The sequence below is a fragment of the Triticum aestivum genome, chromosome 2B (genome assembly GCF_018294505.1).
Source record: "Triticum aestivum cultivar Chinese Spring chromosome 2B, IWGSC CS RefSeq v2.1, whole genome shotgun sequence".
Classification (NCBI taxonomy): Eukaryota; Viridiplantae; Streptophyta; class Magnoliopsida; order Poales; family Poaceae; genus Triticum; species Triticum aestivum.
Genome location: NC_057798.1, coordinates 72,281,739 through 72,307,157, shown reverse-complemented (window position 1 = coordinate 72,307,157; position 25,419 = coordinate 72,281,739). Strand labels below are relative to the sequence as shown.

The window sequence follows — 25,419 nt, the reverse complement described above, 5'->3', positions numbered from 1 at the left end:
CGTATCAACTCCCCCAAGCTTAGACCTCGCTTGTCCTCAAGCGGAAGCCGATATCGAAAAATATGTCCACATGTTTAGAGATAGAGGCGTCGATAAAAATAAAGTACGGACATCCAGGCATCATGATCATTCTTATAACAACAATATATATATATATATATATATATATATATATATATTGTCATATAATTTCTTATGCTTAAGTAACAATCTATTCACAATGTCAAGTATGGTTCAGAAACTTCATTGAGAACTAACAAACTATAATCTCAGTCATTGAAGCAATCGCAATTTATCATAACATAGGAAAGAGTCAACATAAGAGCTTTTCAGCAAGTCCACATACTCAACTATCTTTTGGCATTTCACAATTGCTGACACTCACGCAATACTTGTGGTTATGGAGTTTTAATCGGACATAGAGAAAGATAGGGGCTTATAGTGTTTCCTCCCAACGTTTTACCTCAAGGGTAATGTCAACAATAATAGTTCAGGCTAACATACATCCAATTGGATATATGTATCATGATCTTTCGAACACGAGGTGCTTGCCAAAGGATAAAATAAAAAGAATAGGTGAAGATCACCTTGACTCTTGCATAAAGTAAAAGATAGGCCCTTCGAAGAGCGAAGCAGAGGTTATCATGTGCTTTTATGGTTGGATGCACAAAATCTTAATGCAAAAGAACGTCACTTTATATTGCCACTTGTGATATGAACCTTTATTATGCAGTCCGTCACTTTTATTACTTCCATATCACAAGATCGTATAAAGCTTATTTTCTCCACACTAATAAGTCATACACATTTAGAGAGAAATTTTTATTGCATGCAACATGACAACTTACTTGAAGGATCTTACTCAATCCATAGGTAGATATGGTGGACTCTCATGGCAAAACTAGTTCAAGGGTATTTCAGAAGCACAAGTAATTTTTACTTGGTGCAAGGAATTTGGCTAGCATGAGGGGGAAAGGCAAGCTCAACATGTTGGATGATCCATGACAATATACTTTAACTGAGATGTGAGAAAGCATAACCCATTACGTTGTCTTCCTTGTCTAACGTCAACTCTTTAGCATGTCATACTTTAATGAGTTCTCACAATCATAAAAGATGTCCAAGATAGTATATTTATATGTGAGAACCTCTCTTTCTTTATTACTTCCTATTAATTGCAATGATGACCAAAACTATGTTTGCCAACTCTCAACAACTTTTATGCCTCATACTCTTTATGTGTGAAGTCATTACTATCCATAAGATCAACATGGTTTCTTTTGTTTCTTTTTAATTCTTTCTATTTTCTCAAGTTCATAGCAAGATAGCAAAGCCCTTGACTCAACACTAATCTTTATTATAAATAGCTCAAAGACTCGATTACATAGAGGGATCACAAAGCAAAACTCAAAACTAATTCATACCAAAACATTATTCTACTAGATCAAGATATTACCAAAAGGATCAAACTAAGAAAAACTGTAAAGATAGGAGTGTGATGGTGATACGATACCGGGGAGACTCGCCCAAGCTTGGCAGTTGCCAACAGGAGTGCCCATACCCATGTGATTATGTCTCATTTGCTGGTGAAGAAGGTGGTGATGGATAGTCGCACATCGAGCGTAGGAGCTCTTCCAACTTGCGGATAATGCCCTTGAGTGCGACGATATGATCCTTCAACAAAATATTTTCCTGTGTGAGATACTTGTTTTGTATGCGAGCTAACTCAATCATCTTGAAAGCTTCAATCTCAGTTGGGGTAAAGAGGTTAGGAAGAGGTTGAGGGATGTTTTCTTCTTCTCCCGCAAGAGTTTGATCCTCCATGGCCTTCTTGATCCCTTCATCCTTGTTGATCTCCCCAGGTTCTTCTCTCTTCAGCTATATCTTCAATAGCCAAGCATTCTTATCTTCATTGTTGGAGGAGGGTGACGTCATGCTGATCTAGATCTGTTAGAAAAACAGCTCGAAACAAAGACAGAGGATATTTGTGTGATACAATGGTCAAAACCTCCGGGGGATTATATAATGAATTCTTACCGACCAAAAGAAGTATCGTCCAAGAAAACGGAGTCCGGAGAGCACACGAGGTGCCCACGAGGCAGGGGGCGCGCCCAGTAGGGTAGGGCGCGCCCTCCACCCTCGTGGAGGCCTCGTGTCCTTCTTGGACTACTTATTTTCCTATTTTCTGAAATATTCCAAAACAGAGGAATACTGCTGTTAAAATTAATTTGGAGTCGTTTTACTTACCGTACCATGTACCTATTCCTTTTCAGAGTCTGGAACATTCTGGAAGGTGTCCCTTATGTATTCCTCCGGGGTTACGGTTTCAATAACATTAGTTTCAACATTTATTGGGTTACCTGAGATATAATGTTTGATTCTTTGACCGTTCACCACCTTCGGATTTGTGCCCTCGAAGTTGTTGATTTTTATGGCACCAGAACGATAGACTTCCTCGATAATGTAAGGGCCTTCCCATTTAGAGAGAAGTTTTCCTGCAAAAAATCTTAAATGAGAGTTGAAGAGCAACACATAGTCACCTACATTAAACTCACGCTTTTGTATCCTTTTGTCATGCCATCTTTTAACTTTTCTTTAAACAGTTTGGCATTTTCATAAGCTTGGGTTCTCCATTCATCAAGTGAGCTAATGTCAAACAACCTCTTCTCATTGGCAAGTTTGAAATCATAATTGAGCTCTTTAATAGCCCAATATGCCTTATGTTCTAGTTCGAGAGGTAAGTGACAAGCTTTTCCATAAACCATTTTATATGGAGACATACCCATAGGATTTTTATATGCAGTTCTATAAGCCCATAATGCATCATCAAGTTTCTTGGACCAATTCTTTCTAGATCTATTAACAGTCTTTTGCAAAATTAATTTAAGTTCTCTGTTACTCAGCTCTACTTGGGCACTAGACTGTGGGTGATATGGAGATGCAATTCTATGATTAACATCATACTTAGCAAGCATTTTACGAAAAGCACCATGAATAAAATGAGAACCACCATCAGTCATTAAGTATCTAGGGACATCAAACCTTGGAAAAATAACTTCTTTAAGCATCTTAATAGAGGTGTTATGATCAGCACTACTAGTTGGAATAGCTTCTACCCACTTAGTAACGTAATCAACAACAACTAAAATATGTGTATACCCATTAGAGGCAGGAAAAGGCCCCATATAATCAAAGCCCCAAACATCAAATGGTTCAATAACAAGAGAATAGTTCATAGGCATTTCTTGACGTCTACTAATATTACCAATTCTTTGACATTCATCACAAGACAAGACAAACTTACGGGCATCTTTGGAGATAGTAGGCCAATAAAAACCAGATTGCAATAACTTATGTGCAGTTCTATCTCTAGGTGATGTCCTCCATATGCCTCGGAGTGACACTTGCGTAGGATTTGTTTCTGTTCATGCTCAGTTACACAATGTCTAATAACACCATCTACCCCTTCTTTATAAAGGTGTGGGTCATCCCAGAAGTAATGTCTTAAATCATATAAGAACTTTTTCTTTTGTTGGTATGTAAAACTAGGTGGTATGAATTTAGCACCAATGTAATTAGCATAATTAGCATACCATGGAGCAGTACGAGTAGCATTTATGACAGCTAATTATTCATCAGAAAAGCTATCATTAATAGGTAGTGGGTCATCAAGAACATTCTCTAACCTAGAAAAGTTGTCTGCAACAGGGTTCTCAGCTCCCTTTCTATCAATAATATGTAAATCAAATTCTTTTAGCAAGAGAACCCACCTAATAAGTCTAGGTTTAGCATCTTTATTTTCCATAAGATATTTAATAGCAGCATGATCAGTGTGAATAGTTACTTTAGAATCAACAATATAAGGTCTGAACTTATCACAAGCAAATACAATTGCTAAAAATTCTTTTTCAGTAGTAGCATAGTTTCTCTGGGCACTGTCTAGAGTTTTACTAGGATATTGAATAACATTTAGTTTCTTATCAACTCGTTGTCCTAGAACAGCACCTACAGCATAATCGCTAGCATCACACATAATTTCAAAGGGTAAATTCCAATCAGGAGGTTGAACAATAGGAGCAGAAACCAAAGCTTTCTTAAGTATTTTAAATGCTTCTACACAATCATCATCGAAGACAGAAGGAATATCTTTCTGTAATAGATTAGTCAGAGGCCTAGAGATTTTGGAAAAGTCCTTAATGAACCTCCTATAAAAACTGGCATGACCAAGAAAACTTCTTATACCTTTGATGTCCTTGGGACACGACATCTTTTCAATTGCATCAACTTTATCTTTATCAACTTCAATACCTCTTTCAGAAATTTTATGCCCCAAGACAATGCCTTCATTCACCATAAAGTGGCACTTCTCCCAGTTCAAAACAAGACTAGTATCTTTGCATCTCTGCAAAACTCGTTCAAGGTTGCTCAAGCAATCATCAAAAGAAGATCCATAAACGGAGAAATCATCCATGAATATAGCCATCATGCATCTTTGAAAAGTAGCAGGTGCATTACATAAACCAAAGGCATACGTCTATAAGAAAAAGTACCGAAATGGCAAGTAAAAGTGGTCTTTTCTTGATCATCCACTGACACAAGTATTTGAGAGAAACTAGAGTAACCATCTAGAAAGCAAAAATGTGTATGTCTGGATAGTCTTTCTAGCATTTGATCAATAAAAGGTAAAGGGTAATGATCCTTGTTAGTAGCTTTATTTAATTTGCGGAAATCAATTACCATCCTATAACCTGTAATAATTCTTTGCGGGATCAATTCATCTTTATCATTAGGAACAACAGTAGTACCTCCCTTCTTAGGGACACAATGGATAGGACTTACCCACTTACTATCAGCAACGGGATAAATTATACCTGCCTATAGGATCTTTAGTATTTCCTTTCTTACCACTTCCTTCATCTTAGGGTTTAACCGTCGTTGATGATCAATAACTGGTTTGGCGTCTTTTTCCAACTTAATTGTATGTTGGCATAGAGTGGGACTAATGCCCTTAAGATCATCAAGAGTATATCCAATAGTAGCAGAGTGCTTCTTCAGAGTTTTCAATAATCTTTCCTGTTCCTGCTCTAAAAGGTTAGCACTGATAATAACAAGATATATTTTCTTTTCATCAAGATAAGCGTATTTAAGACTACCAGGTAATGGTTTAAGCTCAAACACGGGATCACCCCTGGGTGATGGGAGATCCCCTAGGATTTTAACAGGTAAGTTGTGTTTCAAAATAGGACCCTATTTAAAGAATACTTCATCTATTTCCCTTCTTTCATTCATGAACATATCATTTTCATGGTCTAGCAAATATTGTTCTAAAGGATCAGTGGGAGGCACAACAATAGAAGCAAGACCAATAATTTCATCCTTACTAGATAGTTCTTTATCATGGGGTTGTCTATGAAATTTAGCAAAATTAAACTCATGAGTCATATCATCCAAGCCAATCATGACAACATCTTTTTCGCAATCAATTCTAGCATTAACAATATTCAAGAAGGGTCTACCAAATATAATGGGACAAAAGTTATCTTGTGGGGAACCAAGAACAAGAAAATCAGCAGGATATTTAACTTTCCCACACAAGACTTCAACATCTCTAACAATCCCAATTGGTGAGATAGTATCTCTATTAGCAAGCTTAATTGTAACATCAATATCTTCTATCTCAGCAGGTGCAATGTCATGCATAATTTCTTGATATAAGGAAATAGGTATTGCACTAGCACTAGCACCCATATCACATAAGCCATGATAACAATGATCTCCTATTTTAACAGAAATAACAAGCATGCCTACTACGGGCCTATGTTTCTTAGCATCAGGTTTAGCAATTCTAGCAGCTTCATTACAGAAATAAATAACATGCCCATCAATATTATCAGCCAAGAGATCTTTAACCACAACAATATTAGGTTCAACTAGAATTTTCTCAAGGGGTTTATATGTTCTAATGTTACTTTTGTTGACCACAATTGAAGTTTTAGCATGATCCTTCATCCTAACAGGGAAAGGAGGTTTCTCAATATAAGTAGTAGGGACAATATGATCATTATAAGTGATGGTATTTTCTTCAACTTTAATAGGTGCAACTACTTTTACTTCAATGGGAGGATTATATTTAAACCACTTCTCCTTAGGGAGATCAACATGAGTAGCAAATGATTCACAGAAAGAATCTACTATCTCAGAGTCAAGTCCATATTTAGTGCTAAATCCACGAAAAGCATCGGTATCCATAAAAGATTTAACACAATCAAACTTAAGTGTCATAACTGACTCCTTACCATCGTCGGAATCCCAATCTTCAGTGTTGCGTTTAATTCTTTCCAATAAATCCTACTTGAATTCAATAGTCTTCATCATAAAAGACCCAACACAAGAAGTATCAAGCATGGTGCGATTGTTGAGAGAAAGTCGAGCGTAAATTTTTTGAATAATCATTTCTCTTGAGAGCTCATGATTGGGGAATGAATATAACATTGACTTAAGCCTCCCCCAAGATTGAGCGATACTTTCTCCTTCGCGAGGCCAAAAATTATATATGTAATTACGATCACGATGAACAAGATGCATATGATAGAACTTCTGGTGAAATTCCAACTTCAATCGTTTATAGTTCCAGGATCCCGTATCCTATACCATGTCAATGCATCTCCCTTCAAAGATAAAGGGAAAACCTTCTTCTTGATAACATCCTCAGGCATACCTGCAAGCTTAAATAATCCACAAACTTCATCTACATAGATTAGGTGCAAGTCGCGATGCAATGTTCCATCTCCTGTAAAAGGATGGATTAGCTAGCAGTTTCTCTACCATACCCAAAGGAATTTCAAAGTAAACATTTTCAGTAGGTTCAGTAGGTTGAGGAGCAACTCTTTGCTCTACTGGTCAGGGTGAAGATACCCCGAACAAGCCCCTAAAAGGATTAGTTTCCATAGTAACTAGTGACAGTAAATTTTAGCACACTATATAAATTTTTCCTTACCAAGTTCCACTTACTAAAGGCGCTTCACTCCACGGCAACAGCACCAGAAAAGAGTATTGATGACCCACAAGTGTAGGGGATCTATCGTATTCCTTTCGATAAGTAAGAGTGTCGAACCCAACGAGGAGCAGAAGGAAATGACAAGCGGTTCTCAGTGAGGTATTCTCTGCAAGCACTGAAATTGTAGGTAACAGATATTTTTGTGATAGGATAATTTGTAACGGGTAACAAGCACTAAAAGTAAATAAGCTGCAACAAGGTGGCCCAATCCTTTTTATATCAAAGGACAATCCTGGACAAGTTCTTATATGAGAAATGCGCTCCCGAGGACACATGGGAATTATCGTCAAGCTAGTTTTCATCACGTTCATATGATTCGCGTTCGTTACTTTGATAATTTGATATGTGGGTGGACCAGTGCTTGGGTACTGCCCTTTCTTGGACAAGCATCCCACTTATGATTAACCCCTATTGCAAGCATCCACAACTACAAAATAAGTATTAAGGAAAACCTAACCATAGCATGAAACATGTGGATCGAAATCAGCCCCTTACGAAGCAACGCGTAAACTAGGGTTTAAGCTTCTGTCACTCTAGCAACCCATAATCTACTTATTACTTCCCAATGCATTCCTCTAGGCCTAAAAAATGGTGAAGTGTCATGTAGTCGACGTTCACATAACGCGACTAGAGGATAGACAACATACATCTTATCCAAATATCGAACGAATACCAAATTCACATGACTACTTATAGCAAGACTTCTTCCATGTCCTCAGGAACAAACGTACTACTCACAAATCATATTCATGTTCATAATCAGAGGGGTATTGATATGTATTAAGGATCTGAATATATGATCGTCCACCAAATAAACCAACTAGCATCAACTACAAGGAGTAATCAACGCTAGTAGCAACCCGCAAGTACCAATCTGAGGTTTTGGTACACAGATTGGATACAAGAGATGAACTATTGTTTGAGAGGAGATGGTATTCGTGAAGATGTTGATGGAGACTGACTCCCTCCCGATGAGAGGATCGTTGGTAATGATTTCCCCCTCCCGGAGGGAAGTTTCCCCGGCAGAACAGCTCTGCTGGAGCCCTAGATTGGTTCCACCAAGGTTCCGCCTCGTGGCGGCGGTGTTTCGTCCCGTAAGCTTGGTTATGATTTTTTTAGGGTAAAAGACCTCATATAGCAGAAGATGGGCACCAGAGGCCTGTCAGGGGGGCCACGAGGCAGGGGGGCGCGCCCTAGGGGGGTGGGCGCGCCCCCACCCTCGTGACCAGGATGTGGGTCCCCTGAAGCTGATTCCTTCGCCAATATTTTTTATTAATTCCAAAAATGACTCAGGACTTTTGGCCTATGCAGAATAGGTCTGTAGTATTTTCTCCTTTTCCAGCCTAGAATCCCAACTGCCGGCATTCTCCCTCTTCATGTAAACCTTGTAAAATAAGAGAATAGCCATAAGTATTGTGACATAACATGTAATAACAGTCCATAATGCAATAAATATTGATATAAAAGCATGATGCGGAATGGACGTATCAAGAGGTGCGCGCGGGGCAGGGCAGGGGCCGGCACGGGGAGGCGACGACGAGGTCGGGGAGGCATCGACGATGGAGACGGCGACGAGGAGCGGGCGACGACGGCGTGGTTGGGGCCGGGCTGAGGCAGAGGGGCGTGCGGGGCAGGGCATGGACTGGCGCGGGGAGTCGATGGCGAGGTCGGGGAGGCGCCAGCGACAACGAGGTCGGGGAGGCGTCGCCGATGGCGACGACGACAAGGAGCAGGCGGCGACAGGGCAGGGTGCTGCGGCGACGACGGCGACAACAACAAGGAGAGCAGCCTGGCGGCGTCAGGGCACAGGGGAGTTGGCGTTAGGGGAGAATGTGGAAAAATTCCTAAGTATTGGTTATATAGGAAAGCCTTTGGTCCCGGTTGGTACCATGAACCGGTACCAATGCACCCCTTTAGTCCCGGTTGGTACCACCAACCGGGACCAAAGGCCTTGTGCTGCCCGTGGCCAAAAGTTTAGTCTCACTTCGCTAGTTGAGAGAGCTCGAGAGTGGTCTATAAGCGCTGCTGTGCCCACACTCTCGAGCTTCTCTCAACTACAGGCTTTCGGGCCTAATCTCTCAATACATGCATGTGGGCATACTGGGCCTGCTGCTGGCCTGAATCCTGGCCCATGGTTGGGTTTCTAGTCTTATTCAGGCCGTGGTGGCCCAGTATGTGACACTTTTTTTAATTTTTTCCAGTTTGTTCTTTTCTTTTTCTTTTGTTTATTTATTTTATTTTGTTTCTACTTACAGCAGAATACTTAATAGTTTTTTAGTGATTCTTTTTGCTTTTAGGTAATAAAAATTATAAGCTTTCTGTTAGTGGCATTAGTTTTCCAATTTGAATAGTTTGAATTTGAATTTTTGGAAATTTGTGTGAATCACTAGTGTTTGAATAACTTTACTATAAAAATAGATTTTTGAGTGATTATTTTTCCTGCTATTTAATATTACTATGTTTTATCATTATATTCAAATTTTTTTTTGTTATTTTAATTTCCAACAAAAAAATTCTTTATGATAATTCTTTTTGCTATTAAAGTTTCTAACAAAAAAATCTTTATGAAAATTTGTTTTGCTTTTAATGTTTTGAACAGAAAATACTTTGATAATTTTATTTGCATGAATTTTATATAATTTTAGTTTCAATAATACTAGAGGTTTATAAAAGTTTTTCAGTTGATTCCTTTTGCTATTGGAGTTTTATAAAAGCTTCTTAGTTGATTCTTTTTGCTATTCAAGAATATTATAGTTTTGTTTTAGTTGATCATAATAGAATATTTAATTGATTATTTTTAGTTCATTCTTTTTGCTATTAGTTCTTTCTTTTTCTATTAGTTCATTCTTTCAGCTAAATGACCCTTAAATTGAAAATCACCCCAAAGAACTCTGGAAAGGCTGAAAGTTGGCATGGTATCATCATTTCACCCATATAGCATGTGCTAAAAAGTTGAGAGGGTTACGACAAAAATTGGATGCACTTCGTGTACAAAATGGACAATCTCTTTCGAAGTATCAGGGTTTCGGACGAAAACTCATCTATTACAAAGGATTTCACCTTTTGGAACTTATTTCAACTCCAGACTTTTTTGTGTTCAAAATGAACCATTCAAAGCCACATCATCAATTTTCAACCTTTTCTGACTTCATTTGGTATTTTTCATGCATTTACTGATTTTTTCAGCTAAATGACCCTTAAATTGAAAAGCACTAATATGAACTCTGAAAAGGTTGAAATTTGGCATGGTATCATCTTTTCACCCACATAGCACGTGCTAAAAAAATTGAGAGGGTTACGGCAAAAACTGGATGCACTTCGTGTACAAAACGGACAATCTCTTTTGAAGTATTTGGGTTTCGGACGGAAACTCATCTGTTACAAAAGGCATTTCATTTCTTCACATGTAACTGCAGTGATATTCTAGATAAAAGGCATCATCATAATAGTTGTGGAGAGAAAGTCTTCACTTTTTCTTCGCTTGTGTCCCTTGCTTATTGCGCCGTAACCATGGATAATCTTCATCGTTTAACAGGGTGCTTGGGTCAGCCTTGACTTTGAAGGGAGGAATTTCATGAAACTTTTCATAATCTTCAAATATGTTTGTTTTGCCCTCCAATCCCACGATGTCTCTTTTTCCTGAAAGAACTATGTGGCGCTTTGGCTCATGTATATGATGTATTCGCTTCCTTATCTTTTCATTTTCTTGGTTTGGTAGACATGTTCTTCACATAGTAAACATGTGCCACATCATTGGCTAGGACAAATGGTTCGTCTGTGTACCCAAGACTGTTCGGATCAACTGTTGTCATTCGGTATTGTGGGTCTACCTGTACCCCGTCTCCTGACAGATTGACCCATTTGCACTTAAACAAAGGGACCTTAATGTGTGTCCATAGTCAAGTTCCCATATGCCCACTATGTAACCATAATGTGTGTCCTTTCTCCTCTTGGTTGCTGCATCAATGTGGACAACACTATTTTGGTTGGTGCTCTTTTGATTTTGGGCGATCGTGTAAAATGTATTCCCGTTTATCTTGTACCCTTTGTAAGTCATTACAGTCGAAGATGGTTCCCTGGCCAATGAGTACAGCTCATCCGAAAAAATGTTGTCACCCCTGAGACATGTTTGCAACCAACTAAGGAAAGTCCTGACGTGTTCACATGTAATCCAGTCGTCACACTGCTCTGGATGTTTGGAGTGCAGAATGTTCTTGTGTTCATGGACATACGGGGTCACCAAGGTAGAATTCTATAGAACTGTGTAGTGTGCTTGAGACCAAGAATTCCTGTCCCTACATATTATCGAGTCCCCTCCTAGTGTGCCTTTTCCACTCAGTCTCCCCTCATACCGCTATTGAGGGAGACCAATCTTCTTAAGGTCAGGAATGAAGTCAACACAAAACCCAATGACATCCTCTTTTTGATGGCCCATGGAGGTGCTTCCTTCTGGCCTAGCATGGTTACGAACATATTTCTTTAATACTCCCATGAACCTCTCAAAGGGGAACATATTGTGTAGAAATATAGGGCCCAGAATGACAATCTCGTCGACTAGATGAACTAGGACGTGTGTCATAATATTGAAGAAGGATGGTGGGAACACCAGGTCAAATCTAACAAGACATTGCACCACATCACTCCTTAACCTTGGTAGGATTTCTAGATCGATCATTGATAACCCGCAAGTATACGAGATAGTTGTAGCCTCTTTCGATAAGTAAGAGTGTCGAACCCAAGGAGGAGCTAAAGGTAGAACAAATAATCTATCAAGCCTTATCTGCCACTGATACGACTCTACGCACGCTTAGTGTTCGCTTTACCTAGAACAAGTATGAAACTAGAAGTACTTTGTAGGTGTGATAGGATAGGTTTGCAAGATAATAAAGAACACGTAAATATAAACTAGGGGCTGTTTAGATAAAGATGCAATAAAGTAAATATAGTGAGTGTGAAAAGTGGTGGTAGGAGCTGTGAAATTGTCCCTAAGCAATTGACTATGTTACTAGACCGGTAATCACTGTTGCAATTCTGTTTGAGGGAGAGGCATAAACTAACATACTTTATCTTCTTGGATCATATGCACTTATGATTGGAACTCTCACTACTAGGAAAAGGCCTACTAATGGCGCACCTAATTTGGCCATTAATGGTGCATTAGTGGTGCGCCATTAGTGCCACGCCATTAGTATATTTTACTAATGGCGCACCACTGGTGCGCCAATAGTATCTGGTATACTAATGGCGGACCTTAGATGCGCCATTAGTATATACAACAGTGCGCCATTAGTATGCCTCCCAGGGGGCCATGTATACCCAGGTGCTTTGGCATACTAATGGCACACAACAACAAGATGCGCCATTAGTAACTTCGGCATACTAATGGCGCACTGTTTAATGATGCGCCATTAGTATCCTTTGGCATACTAATGGCGCACTGTGATGTGATGCGCCATTAGTATGAATATTAGGTTTTTTTTTATTTTTTTATTTTCTGTTTTTTGCACAGGTTACAAAATGTATAATTGGACAAAATATAGACAGCACACATCAACAACAGATTCATCGAATACAATAGAAGATTAGTCTCTGAATACAATTCATCATATTAGTCTCCGAATACAATTCATCATATTAGTCTCCGAATTGAAAAGACCGAACAAAGATAGAACATTATATTACAAGTCTCGAGACCGCGAGTAGCGAGTTTGTCTTCACATTACAAGTCGATATCGATCATCTAAACTACCATCACATAGAAGATAGCTGCGGTCATCACAATGAGCATCATCACGATGAAACTCGTCTTCATCCGGTTCCTCCAACGCTCCTTCCCCTCTCCCGCTAGATAGCGGGCGTATCTAGATTCGGCCTCGGCCCTAGTGGTGTACCCTTTGTAACTGTTACCGCTGAATCGGTGAACCTGTCTCCGACACTCCTCCCAGTCGTCGTAGACTCCGGGAACCTTACCCTTGTACACGACATACGACGGCATCGCTATGCACTAGCCAAACAAAACGTTAGTACCAATTCACAGACAATACATAAGCAATATATAAGTATGCAACAGAACGATCGGAAGAGAAAAGCAAGACATTAATAGCATCGATTACATCTAAGTTGAACGACTCTCGAAACCAAAGAGACATACTACAAGTTCATTGAAGTTTAATTACAACATGAGCTAATCGATGTCTCAGAACTAGACACAACATCACTGCTTTCGACTCAACTCAAGGGACCGGAGCGTGGCTGAAGCCGCCGTCTATCGTGGGAGTCATGAAATAACAGGCGTTGTCAGCCTGCATTTGTAGCATTGTGTCGATGTCACTGTTGGACGGTTGATTTCTGAGGTAGAACTGCCCCGAGGTACGAAGGACATCTTGATGGATGATTTCCGCAAACTCCGACACGCTCGCGGCCCAATCTTTGAGTTTACTCGGTAGCAGAAGTTGATGATGGTCCCGTACGATCGCCCACATGTGATGGATGGCGTAGTAGGCACCCTTCTGACCGCCAGGCGGCTGCTTGACGCAGCAGAACGTCATATTGTGGGAGAACACGTGCTTGCCGTACTTACGAATAGGCCTGGTGAAGGTGCCTCCAGATTTGGCGTAGCCGGGGACAACATCATCAAGAACCTTCTTGACATTTGTGTAGTCTACGTCGACTGACGGTCCGGGTCGAAATATGTGGCCATGGAATATTTGGGGCTTAGGAGGATGAGCGTGCAATGTGTGTCACTACAGAAAACACAGAATGTTAAAAGAAAAACGATCGAAATCTAAGAATTCATATGTTACGGGCCGGTTGAGGGGAGGACTTACTCGGGAAAGTAAGGCACGAGGAAGTTATCCTTATCTTGGTTTGCCAGAATGACGCCTTCGAGGTAAGAACTCGCGACTTGCCGGTCCCCAGCGCTGCCCAAGATCTTGGCACGCATGTAGAAGGGGTCGACTATCACGATGTCCGGGGTCTTGTCGCGAATGATCCGCATCTCCATACTCAGCGAAAATAGCCGAACGAAGGTGTAGTGCAGCGGATGAAGGTTCAACATAGCGTGGATGTCATCAAACCGCAGGACGATCGTACGCCCGATGGAGTTATCCACAAAGCCCTTGCCCTCTGGCACCTTGGCTGCGAAAACCGGGTATGCCACATCCTTCTCTCTGAGACGCTGCTTCTCCAAAGAAAGAACACTGTCATGCAGACTCCGCATAGCACCGGTTGCAGCATTGAGCATATTTGTCGGTAGCATCGCCCTACCCGCCACATGCACCCTCCTCGAGATATCCTTAGGTGAAGGTGGCCCGTCCTGAGCATGGATCGTACTCGGTGCCGGCTGGCTCGCACATTTGTTAGTCTTTCTTTTGCGTGCCTTCTTCTTCTCCTGTAATGGGACCAAGTTCTGCTCACAGACCGCCTTCTTGAGTGTGTTGGGGCTGATAATATTTTGCACCTCGCCTATCTGAGGCTTGGTGAAGTCGGCAGCTGGAGGCGTCTCCTGAGAGCTGAACGGCAGACGACGCCTGTTGCAACTTGGCTTCTCCGCGGTACCAGCTAGATCGCGCACGTCTTTTGTTGGGTTGGGTTCTTGAGAAGGAGGCCCCATGAAGTCGCCATCGTACCCATGTTCGGCAAAGTACTGATCGACGTTGCCAAATGTATCGTCGTCATCGTTGTTCTGATCCTGTGCCATATGCATGTTTGGATCCAGTGGCATAGGGATGTCCGGCACCGTTGCGGCGGTCTTGCCATGGGGCCGACTTGGCGCCGGCACGACTGGCGGTGTTGTCTTTGGGGTGATGTCCCCCGCCCCCAAACGAATCTGGCTCTTCGGCCAAGGCAGGGGCCAGCTCAGGCAGGCGCTGAGGGTCATCACGTCATCATCGTCAGCCCCGACGGGTCGAATCGGAGGTAACAACTCGTCGCAGCCTGGCAGCACCCGAACCAGTTCAACCCTAAACAAGTTGGGTGGCATCTGGGTACCATGGAACAAGGGGTTGCCCGGTTGAATGATTTTGCCCTTGGCGACATCGACCAACTCGTTGTTCACGAAGTGCAGGAGAGTGCACGGAACGTCGACGGCGCCCTGCGAAAACATGTAGGGTGTCAGGGATGCCCAGTCAAAGGCAAGGAGATGAAGTCCTCGGCCGAGAGAGGCTTAATTAGTTACCGTGATGATGGCGTCGAGCTCGGCTAATGTCGAGGCACCGCCAACGGCGGGCGTGCAGTTGACGGAGGGGCCGCTTGCTGCAGAGGTGCCGGCCGGCGTACACCCGGGTGCATTAAGCTCCCGTGCCGGCGTCGGAGACACCAATGCCACCTCCGCCGGAGACACCAATGGCCCCGCCATCGCATTCTGCGAGTTGCTGGCCGTGAAGCTAGGAATCGGGGGCGGCCCCTGTTGGCCGCCCGCAATCCACGCACTCAACCCCTTGATCAAGGTAGGCACAATGGCGGTGATCGTCGCTCCGAGTTGTTGTTGCACTTGCTCTTGGACAATCTCCGGAATCCACGCCACCTGTGCCTTGAGTTCTTGAACCTCGCGCGCCTGGCTTTCCGAGCTAGTCTTTTTCTCCTTTCGCCACCATTGTTATAGTATGACGACCATTTTGTCGACAAGCCTTTGCCGGCCACACGACCAGCTGACGTCGGCTTACTGAGCTTATCCTTGTTCTTCATTACATTCAACGCCCTATTTAGAGTGGTGTCCCAAGGGTTGCTCTTAGTCGACCCCGCGCTACTGCTTTCAGTCGCCTGCGGAAGGAATGTGAACCATTTAGAAATTTGGCTTCATTAATTAGAATGCAACCATATGGAGCTAATTACGCGGGGGTGTATTCCTTACCAGAACAAGCTCAAGCGCCCTGGTCTTCGGATCCGTGGTAAGTTCCTTTGTTTTTGGGTCCTTCTTGTACCGGGCCCTGACAAAGTTCCTGGTCTGCTTGTCACCGTATTTATCGAAGAGGGTCGGTAGGCCTTGCTCGGCACGGTCCGCCTCCTCCTTGTCCCATATAGGCTCCGCCACTCTGTAACCACTGGGACCGAGTGTGTGTTCCCCTAAGTTCAGCTCCCGCATTTCTTTCCCCCACTGACTTGATTGGGAGTTTGCGGTGCTCGAGCAATTGATCTTGAAGTCATTGTAGTCATCTTCGTGAAGGAAATATGCCCTAGAGGCAATAATAAAGTTATTATTTATTTCCTCATATCATGATAAATGTTTATTATTCATGCTAGAATTGTATTAACGGGAAACATGATACATGTGTGAATACATAGACAAACATATAGTCACTAGTATGCCTCTACTTGACTAGCTCGTTAATCAAAGATGGTTATGTTTCCTAACCATAGACATGTGTTGTCATTTGATTAATGGGATCACATCATTAGGAGAATGATGTGATTGACATGACCCATTCCGTTAGCCTAGCACTTGATCGTTTAGTATATTGCTATTGCTTTCTTCATGACTTATACATGTTCCTGTAACTATGAGAATTATGCAACTCCCGTTTATCGGAAGAACACTTTGGGTACTACCAAACATCACAACGTAACTGGGTGATTATAAAGGAGTACTACAGGTGTCTCCGTAGGTACATGTTGAGTTGGCGTATTTCGAGATTAGGTTTTGTCACTCCGATTGTCGGAGAGGTATCTCTGGGCCCTCTCGGTAATGCACATCATTATAAGCCTTGCAAGCAATGTGACCAAATGAGTTGGTTACGGGATGATGCATTACGGAACGAGTAAAGAGACTTGCCGGTAACGAGATTGAACTAGGTATTGGATACTGACGATCAAATCTCGGGCAAGTAACATACTGATGACAAAGGGAACAACGTATGTTGTTATGCGGTTTGACCGATAAAGATCTTCGTAGAATATGTAGGAACCAATATGGGCATCCAGGTTCCGCTATTGGTTATTGACCGATAATAGTTCTAGGTCATGTCTACATAGTTCTCGAACCCGTAGGGTCCGCACGCTTAACGTTACGATGACAGTTTTATTATGAGTTCATAAGTTTTGATGTATCGAAGTTTGTTCGGAGTTCCGGATGTGATCACAGACATGACGAGGAGTCTCGAAATGGTCGAGACATAAAGATTGATATATTGGAAGCCTATGTTTGGACATCGGAAAGGTTCCGGGTGAAATCGGGAATTTACCGGAACACCAGGGGGTTACCGGAACCCTCCCGGGGGTTAATGGGCCTTAGTGGGCCATGAGGGAGAAGAGGAGGTCCGGCCAGGGCAGGCCGCGCGCCCCTCCGAATAGGACAAGGAAGGGGGGGGGGGGCGGGCGGCACCCCCCTTTCCTCTTTCCCCTCCCCCCTTTCCTTCTCCACCAAGGCAAGAGGGGGGAGTCCTACTCCCGGTGGGAGTAGGACTCCTCCAGGCGCACCCCAAGGGGGCCGGCCGCACCTCCCCCTCCCTCCTTTATATACGGGGGCAGGGGGGCACCCCATAGACACAGAAGTTGATCTACGAATCGTTCCTTAGCCGTGTGCGGTGCCCCCCTCCACCATATTCCACCTCGGTCATATCGTCGCGGAGTTTAGGCGAAGCCCTGCGCCGGTAGTAAATCATCATCGTCACCACGCCATCGTGCTGACGGAACTCATCCCTGAAGCTTTGCTGGATTGGAGCCCGGGGATCGTCATCGAGCTGAACGTGTGCTGAACTCGGAGGTGCCGTACGTTCGGTGCTTGGATCGGTCGGATCATGAAGACGTACGACTACATCAACCGCGTTGTGCTTAAGCTTCCACTTACGGTCTATGAGGGTACGTGGACAACACTCTCCCCTCTCGTTGCTATGCCATCTCCATGATCTTGCGTGTGCATAGGAATTTTTTTGAAATTACTACGTTCCCCAACAGTGGCATCCGGGCCTAGGTTTTATGTGTTGATGTTATATGCATGAGTAGAACACAAGTGAGTTGTGGGCGATACAAGTCATACTGCTTACCAGCATGTCATACTTTGGTTCGGCGGTATTGTGAGATGAAGCAGCCCGGACCGACATTACGCATACGCTTACGTGAGACTGGTTTCACCGTTACGAGCACTTGTGCTTAAAGGTGGCTGGCGGGTGTCTGTCTCTCTCACTTTAGCTGAATCGAGTGTGGCTACGCCCGGTCCTTGCGAAGGTTAAAACAGCACCAACTTGACGAACTATCGTTGTGGTTTTTATGCGTAGGTAAGAACAGTTCTTGCTAAAGCCCGTAGCAGCCACGTAAAATTTGCAACAACAAAGTAGAGGACATCTAACTTGTTTTTGTAGGGCATGTTGTGATGTGATATGGTCAAGACGTGATGCTATATTTTATTGTATGAGATGATCATGTTTTGTAACTGAAGTTATCGGCAACTGGCAGGAGCCATATGGTTGTCGCTTTATTGTATGAAATGCAAACGCCCTGTAATTGCTTTACTTTATCACTAAGCGGTAGCGATAGTCGTAGAAGCAATAGATGGCGTAACGACAACGATGCTACGATGGAGATCAAGGTGTTGCGCCGGTGACGATGGTGATCACGACGGTGCTTCGAAGATGGAGATCACAAGCACAAGATGATGATGGCCATATCATATCACTTATATTGATTGCATGTGATATTTATCCTTTATGCATCTTATCTTGCTTTGATTGATGGTAGAATTTTAAGATGATCTCTCACTAATAATCAAGAAGTGTTCTCCCTGAGTATGCACCGTTGCGAAAGTTATTCGTGCTGAGACACCACGTGATGATCGGGTGTGATAGGCTCTACGTTCAAATACAACGGGTGCAAAATAGTTGCACACGCGGAATACTCAGGTCATACTTGACGAGCCTAGCATATACAGATATGGCCTCGGAACACGGAGACCGAAAGGTCGAGCGTGAATCATATAGTAGATATGATCAACATAGTGATGTTCACCATTGAAACTACTCCATCTCACGTGATGATCGGACATGGTTTAGTTGATTTGGATCACGTGATCACTTAGATGAAGATGTCTATCTAAGTGGGAGTTCTTAAGTAATATGATTAACTGAACTTAAATTTATCATGAAACTTAATACCTGATAGTATTTTGCTTGTCTATGTTTGTTTGTAGATAGATGGCTCGTGCTGTTGTTCCGTTGAATTTTAATGCGTTCCTTGAGAAACAAAGTTGAAAGATGATGGTAGCAATTACACGGACTGGATCCGTAACCCGAGGATTATCCTCATTGCTGCATAGAAAAGTTACGTCCTGGAAGCACCGCTGGGTGCCAGGCCTGCTGCTGATGCAACTGATGACGTTAAGAACGTCTGGCAGAGAAAAGCTGATGACTACTCGATAGTTCAGTGTGCCATGCTTTACGGCTTAGAACCAGGTCTTCAACGACGTTTTGAACGTCACGGGGCATATGAGATGTTCCAGGAGTTGAAGTTAATATTTCAAGCAAATGCCCGGATTGAGAGATATGAAGTCTCCAATAAGTTCTACAGCTGCAAGATGGAGGAGAATAGTTCTATCAGTGAACACATACTCAAAATGTCTGGGTATAATAATCACTTGATTCAACTGGGAGTTAATCTTACTGATGATAGTGTCATTGATAGAATTCTTCAATCACTGCCACCAAGCTACAAGAGCTTCGTGATGAATTATAATATGCAAGGGATGAACAAGACTATTCCCGAGCTCTTCGCGATGCTAAAAGCCGCGGAGGTAGAAATCAAGAAGGAGCATCAAGTGTTGATGGTTAACAAGACCACCAGTTTCAAGAAAAAGGGCAAAGGGAAGAAGAAGGGGGACTTCAAAAAGAACAGCAAGCAAGTTGCTGCTCAAGAGAAGAAACCCAAGTCTGGACCTAAGGCTGAAACTGAGTGCTTCTACTGCAAGCAGACTGGACACTGGAAGTGGAACTGCCCCAAGTATTTGGCGGATAAGAAGGATGGCAAAGTGAACAAAGGTATATGTGATATACATGTTATTGATGTGTACCTTACTAATGCTCGCAGTAGCACCTGGGTATTTGATACTGGTTCTGTTGCTAATATTTGCAACTCGAAACAGGGACTACGGATTAAGCGAAGATTGGCTAAGGACGAGGTGACGATGCGCGTGGGAAATGGTTCCAAAGTCGATGTGATCGCAGTCGGCACGCTACCTCTACATTAAGCATGAACATTATATCTGGATCTTGTTTGATGCGAGACGGTTATTCATTTAAATCAGAGAATAATGGTTGTTCTATTTATATGAGTAATATCTTTTATGGTCATGCACCCTTGAAGAGTGGTCTATTTTTATTAAATCTCGATAGTAGTGATACACATATTCATAGTGTTGAAACCAAAAGATGCAGAGTTAATAATGATAGTGCAACTTATTTGTGGCACTGCCGTTTAGGTCATATCGGTGTAAAGCGCATGAAGAAACTCCATACTGATGGGATTTTGGAATCACTTGATTATGAATCACTTGGTACTTGCGAACCGTGCCTCATGGGCAAGATGACTAAAACGCCGTTCTCCGGAACTATGGAGCGAGCAACTGATTTGTTGGAAATCATACATACTGATGTTTGCGGTCCAATGAATGTTGAGGCTCGCGGCGGATATCGTTATTTTCTCACCTTGACAGATGATTTCAGCAGATATGGGTATATCTACTTGATGAAACACAAGTCTGAAACATTTGAAAAGTTCAAAGAATTTCAGAGTGAATTAGAAAATCATCGTAACAGGAAAATAAAATTTCTACGATCTGATCGTGGAGGAGAATATTTGAGTTACGAGTTTGGTCTACACTTGAAACAACACGGAATAGTTTCGCAAGTCACGCCACCCGGAACACCACAACGAAATGGTGTGTCCGACGTCGTAATCGTACTTTACTAGATATGGTGAGATCTATGATGTCTCTTACTGATTTACCGCTATTGTTTTGGGGTTATGCTTTAGAGACGGCCACATTCACGTTAAATAGGGCACCATCAAAATCCGTTAAGACGACGCCTTACGAACTGTGGTTTGGCAAGAAACCAAAGTTGTCGTTTCTTAAAGTTTGGGGCTGCGATGCTTATGTGAAGAAACTTCAACTAGATAAGCTCGAACCCAAATCGGAGAAATGTGTCTTCATAGGATACCCAAAAGAGACTATTGGGTACACCTTCTATCACAGATCTGAGGGCACGATTTTCGTTGCTAAAATCGGATCCTTTCTAGAGAAGGAGTTTCTCTCGAAAGAAGTGAGTGGGAGGAAAGTAGAACTTGATGAGATAATTGTATCTACTCCCTTATTGGAAAGTAGTTCATCACAAGAACCGGTTCCTGTGACAACTACACCAATTAGTGAAGAAGCTAATGATATTGAACATGAAACTTCAGATCAAGTTTCTACAGAACCTCGTAGGTCTACCAGAATAAGATCCGCACCAGAGTGGTACGGTAATCCAATTCTGGAAGTCATGTTGCTTGACCATGATGAACCTACGAACTATGAGGAAGCGATGATGAGCCCAGATTCCGCAAAATGGCTAGAGGCCATGAAATCTGAGATGGGATCCATGTATGAAAACAAAGTATGGACTTTGGTTGACTTGCCCGATGATCGGCAAGCCATTGAGAATAAATGGATTTTTAAGAAGAACACTGGCGCTGATGGTAATATAACTGTCTATAAAGCTCGACTTGTTGCGAAAGGTTTTCGACAAGTTCAAGGGGTTGACTACGATGAGACTTTCTCACCCGTAGCGATGCTTAAGTCTGTCCGAATCATGTTAGCTATTGCTGCATTTCATAATTATGAAATTTGGAAAATGGATGTCAAAACTGCATTCTTGAATGGATTTATGGAAGAAGAGTTGTATATGATGCAGCCAGAAGGTTTTGTAGATCCAAAAGGTGCTAACAAAGTGTGCAAGCTCCAGCGTTCCATTTATGGACTGGTGCAAGCATCTCGGAGTTGGAATAAACGCTTTGATAGTGTGATCAAAGCATATGGTTTTATACAGACTTTTGGAGAACCCTGTATTTACAAGAAAGTGAGTGGGAGCTCTGTAGCATTTCTGATATTATATGTAGATGACATATTATTAATTGGAAATGATATAGAATTTCTGGATAGCATAAAGGGATACTTGAATAAAAGTTTTTCAATGAAAGACCTCGGTGAAGCTGCTTACATATTGGGCATCAAGATCTATAGAGATAGCTCAAGACGCTTAATAGGACTTTCACAAAGCACATACCTTGATAAAATTTTGAAAAAGTTCAAAATGGATCAGGCAAAGAAAGGGTTCTTGCCCGTACTACAAGGTGTGAAGTTGAGTCAAACTCAATGCCCAACCAAAGCATAAGATAGAGAGAAAATGAAAGATGTTCCTTATGCTTCAGCCATAGGCTCTATCATGTATGCAATGCTGTGTACCAGACCTGACGTATGCTTAGCAATAAGCTTGGCAGGAAGGTACCAAAGTAATCCAGGAGTGGATCACTGGACAGCGGTCAAGAACATCCTGAAATACCTGAAAAGGACTAAGGATATGTTTCTCGTATATGGAGGTGACAAAGAGCTAGTCGTAAATGGTTACGTCAATGCAAGCTTTGACACTGATCCGAACGATTCTAAATCGCAAACCGGATACGTGTTTTTATTAAACGGTGGAGCTGTAAGTTGGTGCAGTTCTAAACAAAGCGTCGTGGCGGGATCTACATGTGAAGCGGAGTACATAGCTGCTTCGGAAGCAGCAAATGAAGGAGTCTGGATGAAGGAGTTCATTTCCGATCTAGGTGTCATACCTAGTGCATCGGGACCAATGAAAATCTTTTTGTGACAATACTGGTGCAATTGCCTTGGCAAAGGAATCCAGATTTCACAAGAGGACCAAGCACATCAAGAGACGCTTCAATTCCATTTGGGACCCAAGTCCAAGTGGGAGACATAGAGATTTGCAAGATACATACGGATCTGAATGTTGCAGACCCGTTGACTAAGCCACTCTCACGAGCAAAACATGATCAGCACCAAGACTCCATGGGTGTTAAAATCATTACTATGTAATCTAGATTATTGACTCTAGTGCAAGTGGGAGACTGAAGGAAATATGCCCTAGAGGCAATAATTAAGTTATTATTTATTTCCTCATATCATGATAAATGTTTATTATTCATGCTAGAATTGTATTAACTGGAAACATGATACATGTGTGAATACATAGACAACCATATAGTCACTAGTATGCCTCTACTTGACTAGCTCGTTAATCAAAGATGGTTATGTTTCCTAACCATAGACATGTGTTGTCATTTGATTAATGGGATCACATCATTAGGAGAATGATGTGATTGACATGACCCATTCCGTTAGCCTAGCACTTGATCGTTTAGTATATTGCTATTGCTTTCTTCATGACTTATACATGTTCTTGTAACTATGAGAATTATGCAACTCCCGTTTACCGGAAGAACACTTTGGGTACTACCAAACATCACAACATAACTGGGTGATTATAAAGGAGTACTACAGGTGTCTCCGAAGGTACATGTTGAGTTGGCATATTTCGAGATTAGGTTTTGTCACTCCGATTGTCGGAGAGGTATCACTGGGCCCTCTCGGTAATGCACATCATTATAAGCCTTGCAAGCAATGTGACCAAATGAGTTGGTTACGGGATGATGCATTACGGAACGAGTAAAGAGACTTGCCGGTAACGAGATTGAACTAGGTATTGGATACCGACGATCAAATCTCGGGCAAGTAACATACCGATGACAAAGGGAACAACGTATGTTGTTATGCGGTTTGACCGATAAAGATCTTCGTAGAATATGTAGGAACCAATATGGGCATCCAGGTTGCGCTATTGGTTATTGACCGAGAATAGTTCTAGGTCATGTCTACATAGTTCTCGAACCCGTAGGGTCCGCACGCTTAACGTTACGATGACAGTTTTATTATGAGTTTATAAGTTTTGATGTATCGAAGTTTGTTCGGAGTTCCGGATGTGATCACGGACATGACGAGGAGTCTCGAAATGGTCGAGACATAAATATTGATATATTGGAAGCCTATGTTTGGACATCGGAAAGGTTCCGGGTGAAATCGGGAATTTACCGGAACACCGGGGGGTTACCGGAACCCTCCCGGGGGTTAATGGGCCTTAGTGGGCCATGAGGGAGAAGAGGAGGGCCGGCCAGGGCAGGCCGCGCGCCCCCTCCCCCCTAGTCCGAATAGGACAAGGAAGGGGGGGGGGGCGGCGCCCCCCTTTCCTCTTTCCCCTCCCCCCTTTCCTTCTCCACCAAGGCAAGAGGGGGGAGTCCTACTCCCGGTGGGAGTAGGACTCCTCCAGGCGCACCCCAAGGGGGCCGGCCGCACCTCCCCCTCCCTCCTTTATATACGGGGGCAGGGGGGCACCCCATAGACACAGAAGTTGATCTACGGATCGTTCCTTAGCCGTGTGCGGTGCCCCCCTCCACCATATTCCACCTAGGTCATATCGTCGCGGAGTTTAGGCGAAGCCCTGCGCCGGTAGTAAATCATCATGGTCACCACGCCGTCGTGCTGACGGAACTCATCCCTGAAGCTTTGCTGGATCGGAGCCTGGGGATCGTCATCGAGCTGAACGTGTGCTGAACTCGGAGGTGCCGTACGTTCGGTGCTTGGATCGGTCGGATTGTGAAGACGTGCGACTACATCAACCGCGTCGTGCTAACACTTCCGCTTACGGTCTACAAGGGTACGTGGACAACACTCTCCCCTCTCATTGCTATGCCATCACCATGATCTTGCGTGTGCGTAGGAATTTTTTTGAAATTACTACGTTCCCCAACACTTTGGTGATCGAAGGATTTTTCTCCTTGATCTTCTCATAACTCTCACCTTTCTCAATCATTCTCTTCACATTGCTTTTCCAAGTAGACAGGGCCTTGCTCATCTTCGTGAGGGCAACATTGTTCACTTTATTCCTTTTGAGGCTTGTGTTTTCAAATTCAGCGGGGAACTTGTATCGTTCGTGCAGCTTCGTGAAGAGGAGGTTGCGCAAATTCCCTCGGTCAGGATGCCTCAGGTTCTCGGTGTTGATCGAGACAGTGCTCCGGAGAATGCACCCGAGCTGAAGCGAGTACCCCTTGACTATTCGTTCGGGTGCCGTTGGATTTCCGTCGGAGTCTACTTCAGTAACTTCCTCCTTGAGGGTGCGGAGCACGGTCGGTCATGGTCCTTCCGTTGCCTCTTCGGTTGGCTGCCATCTGTGCATGCGCCGCCATCATCAGTGGTGGCATCCTCGGCGGCACCATCAGTGGTGGCATCAGTGGGGTCATCCTCGGCGGTACCATCAGTTGTCTCAGGATCGGTGGGGAAGGCGGCG

The 25,419-nt window shown here is 43.0% G+C and overlaps 1 pseudogene; it reads left to right on the top strand.

Moving 5' to 3' along the window:
- Positions 1-25,419, top strand: part of LOC123038971 (isoflavone reductase homolog) — a 55,281-nt pseudogene that overhangs the window by 11,016 nt on the left and 18,846 nt on the right.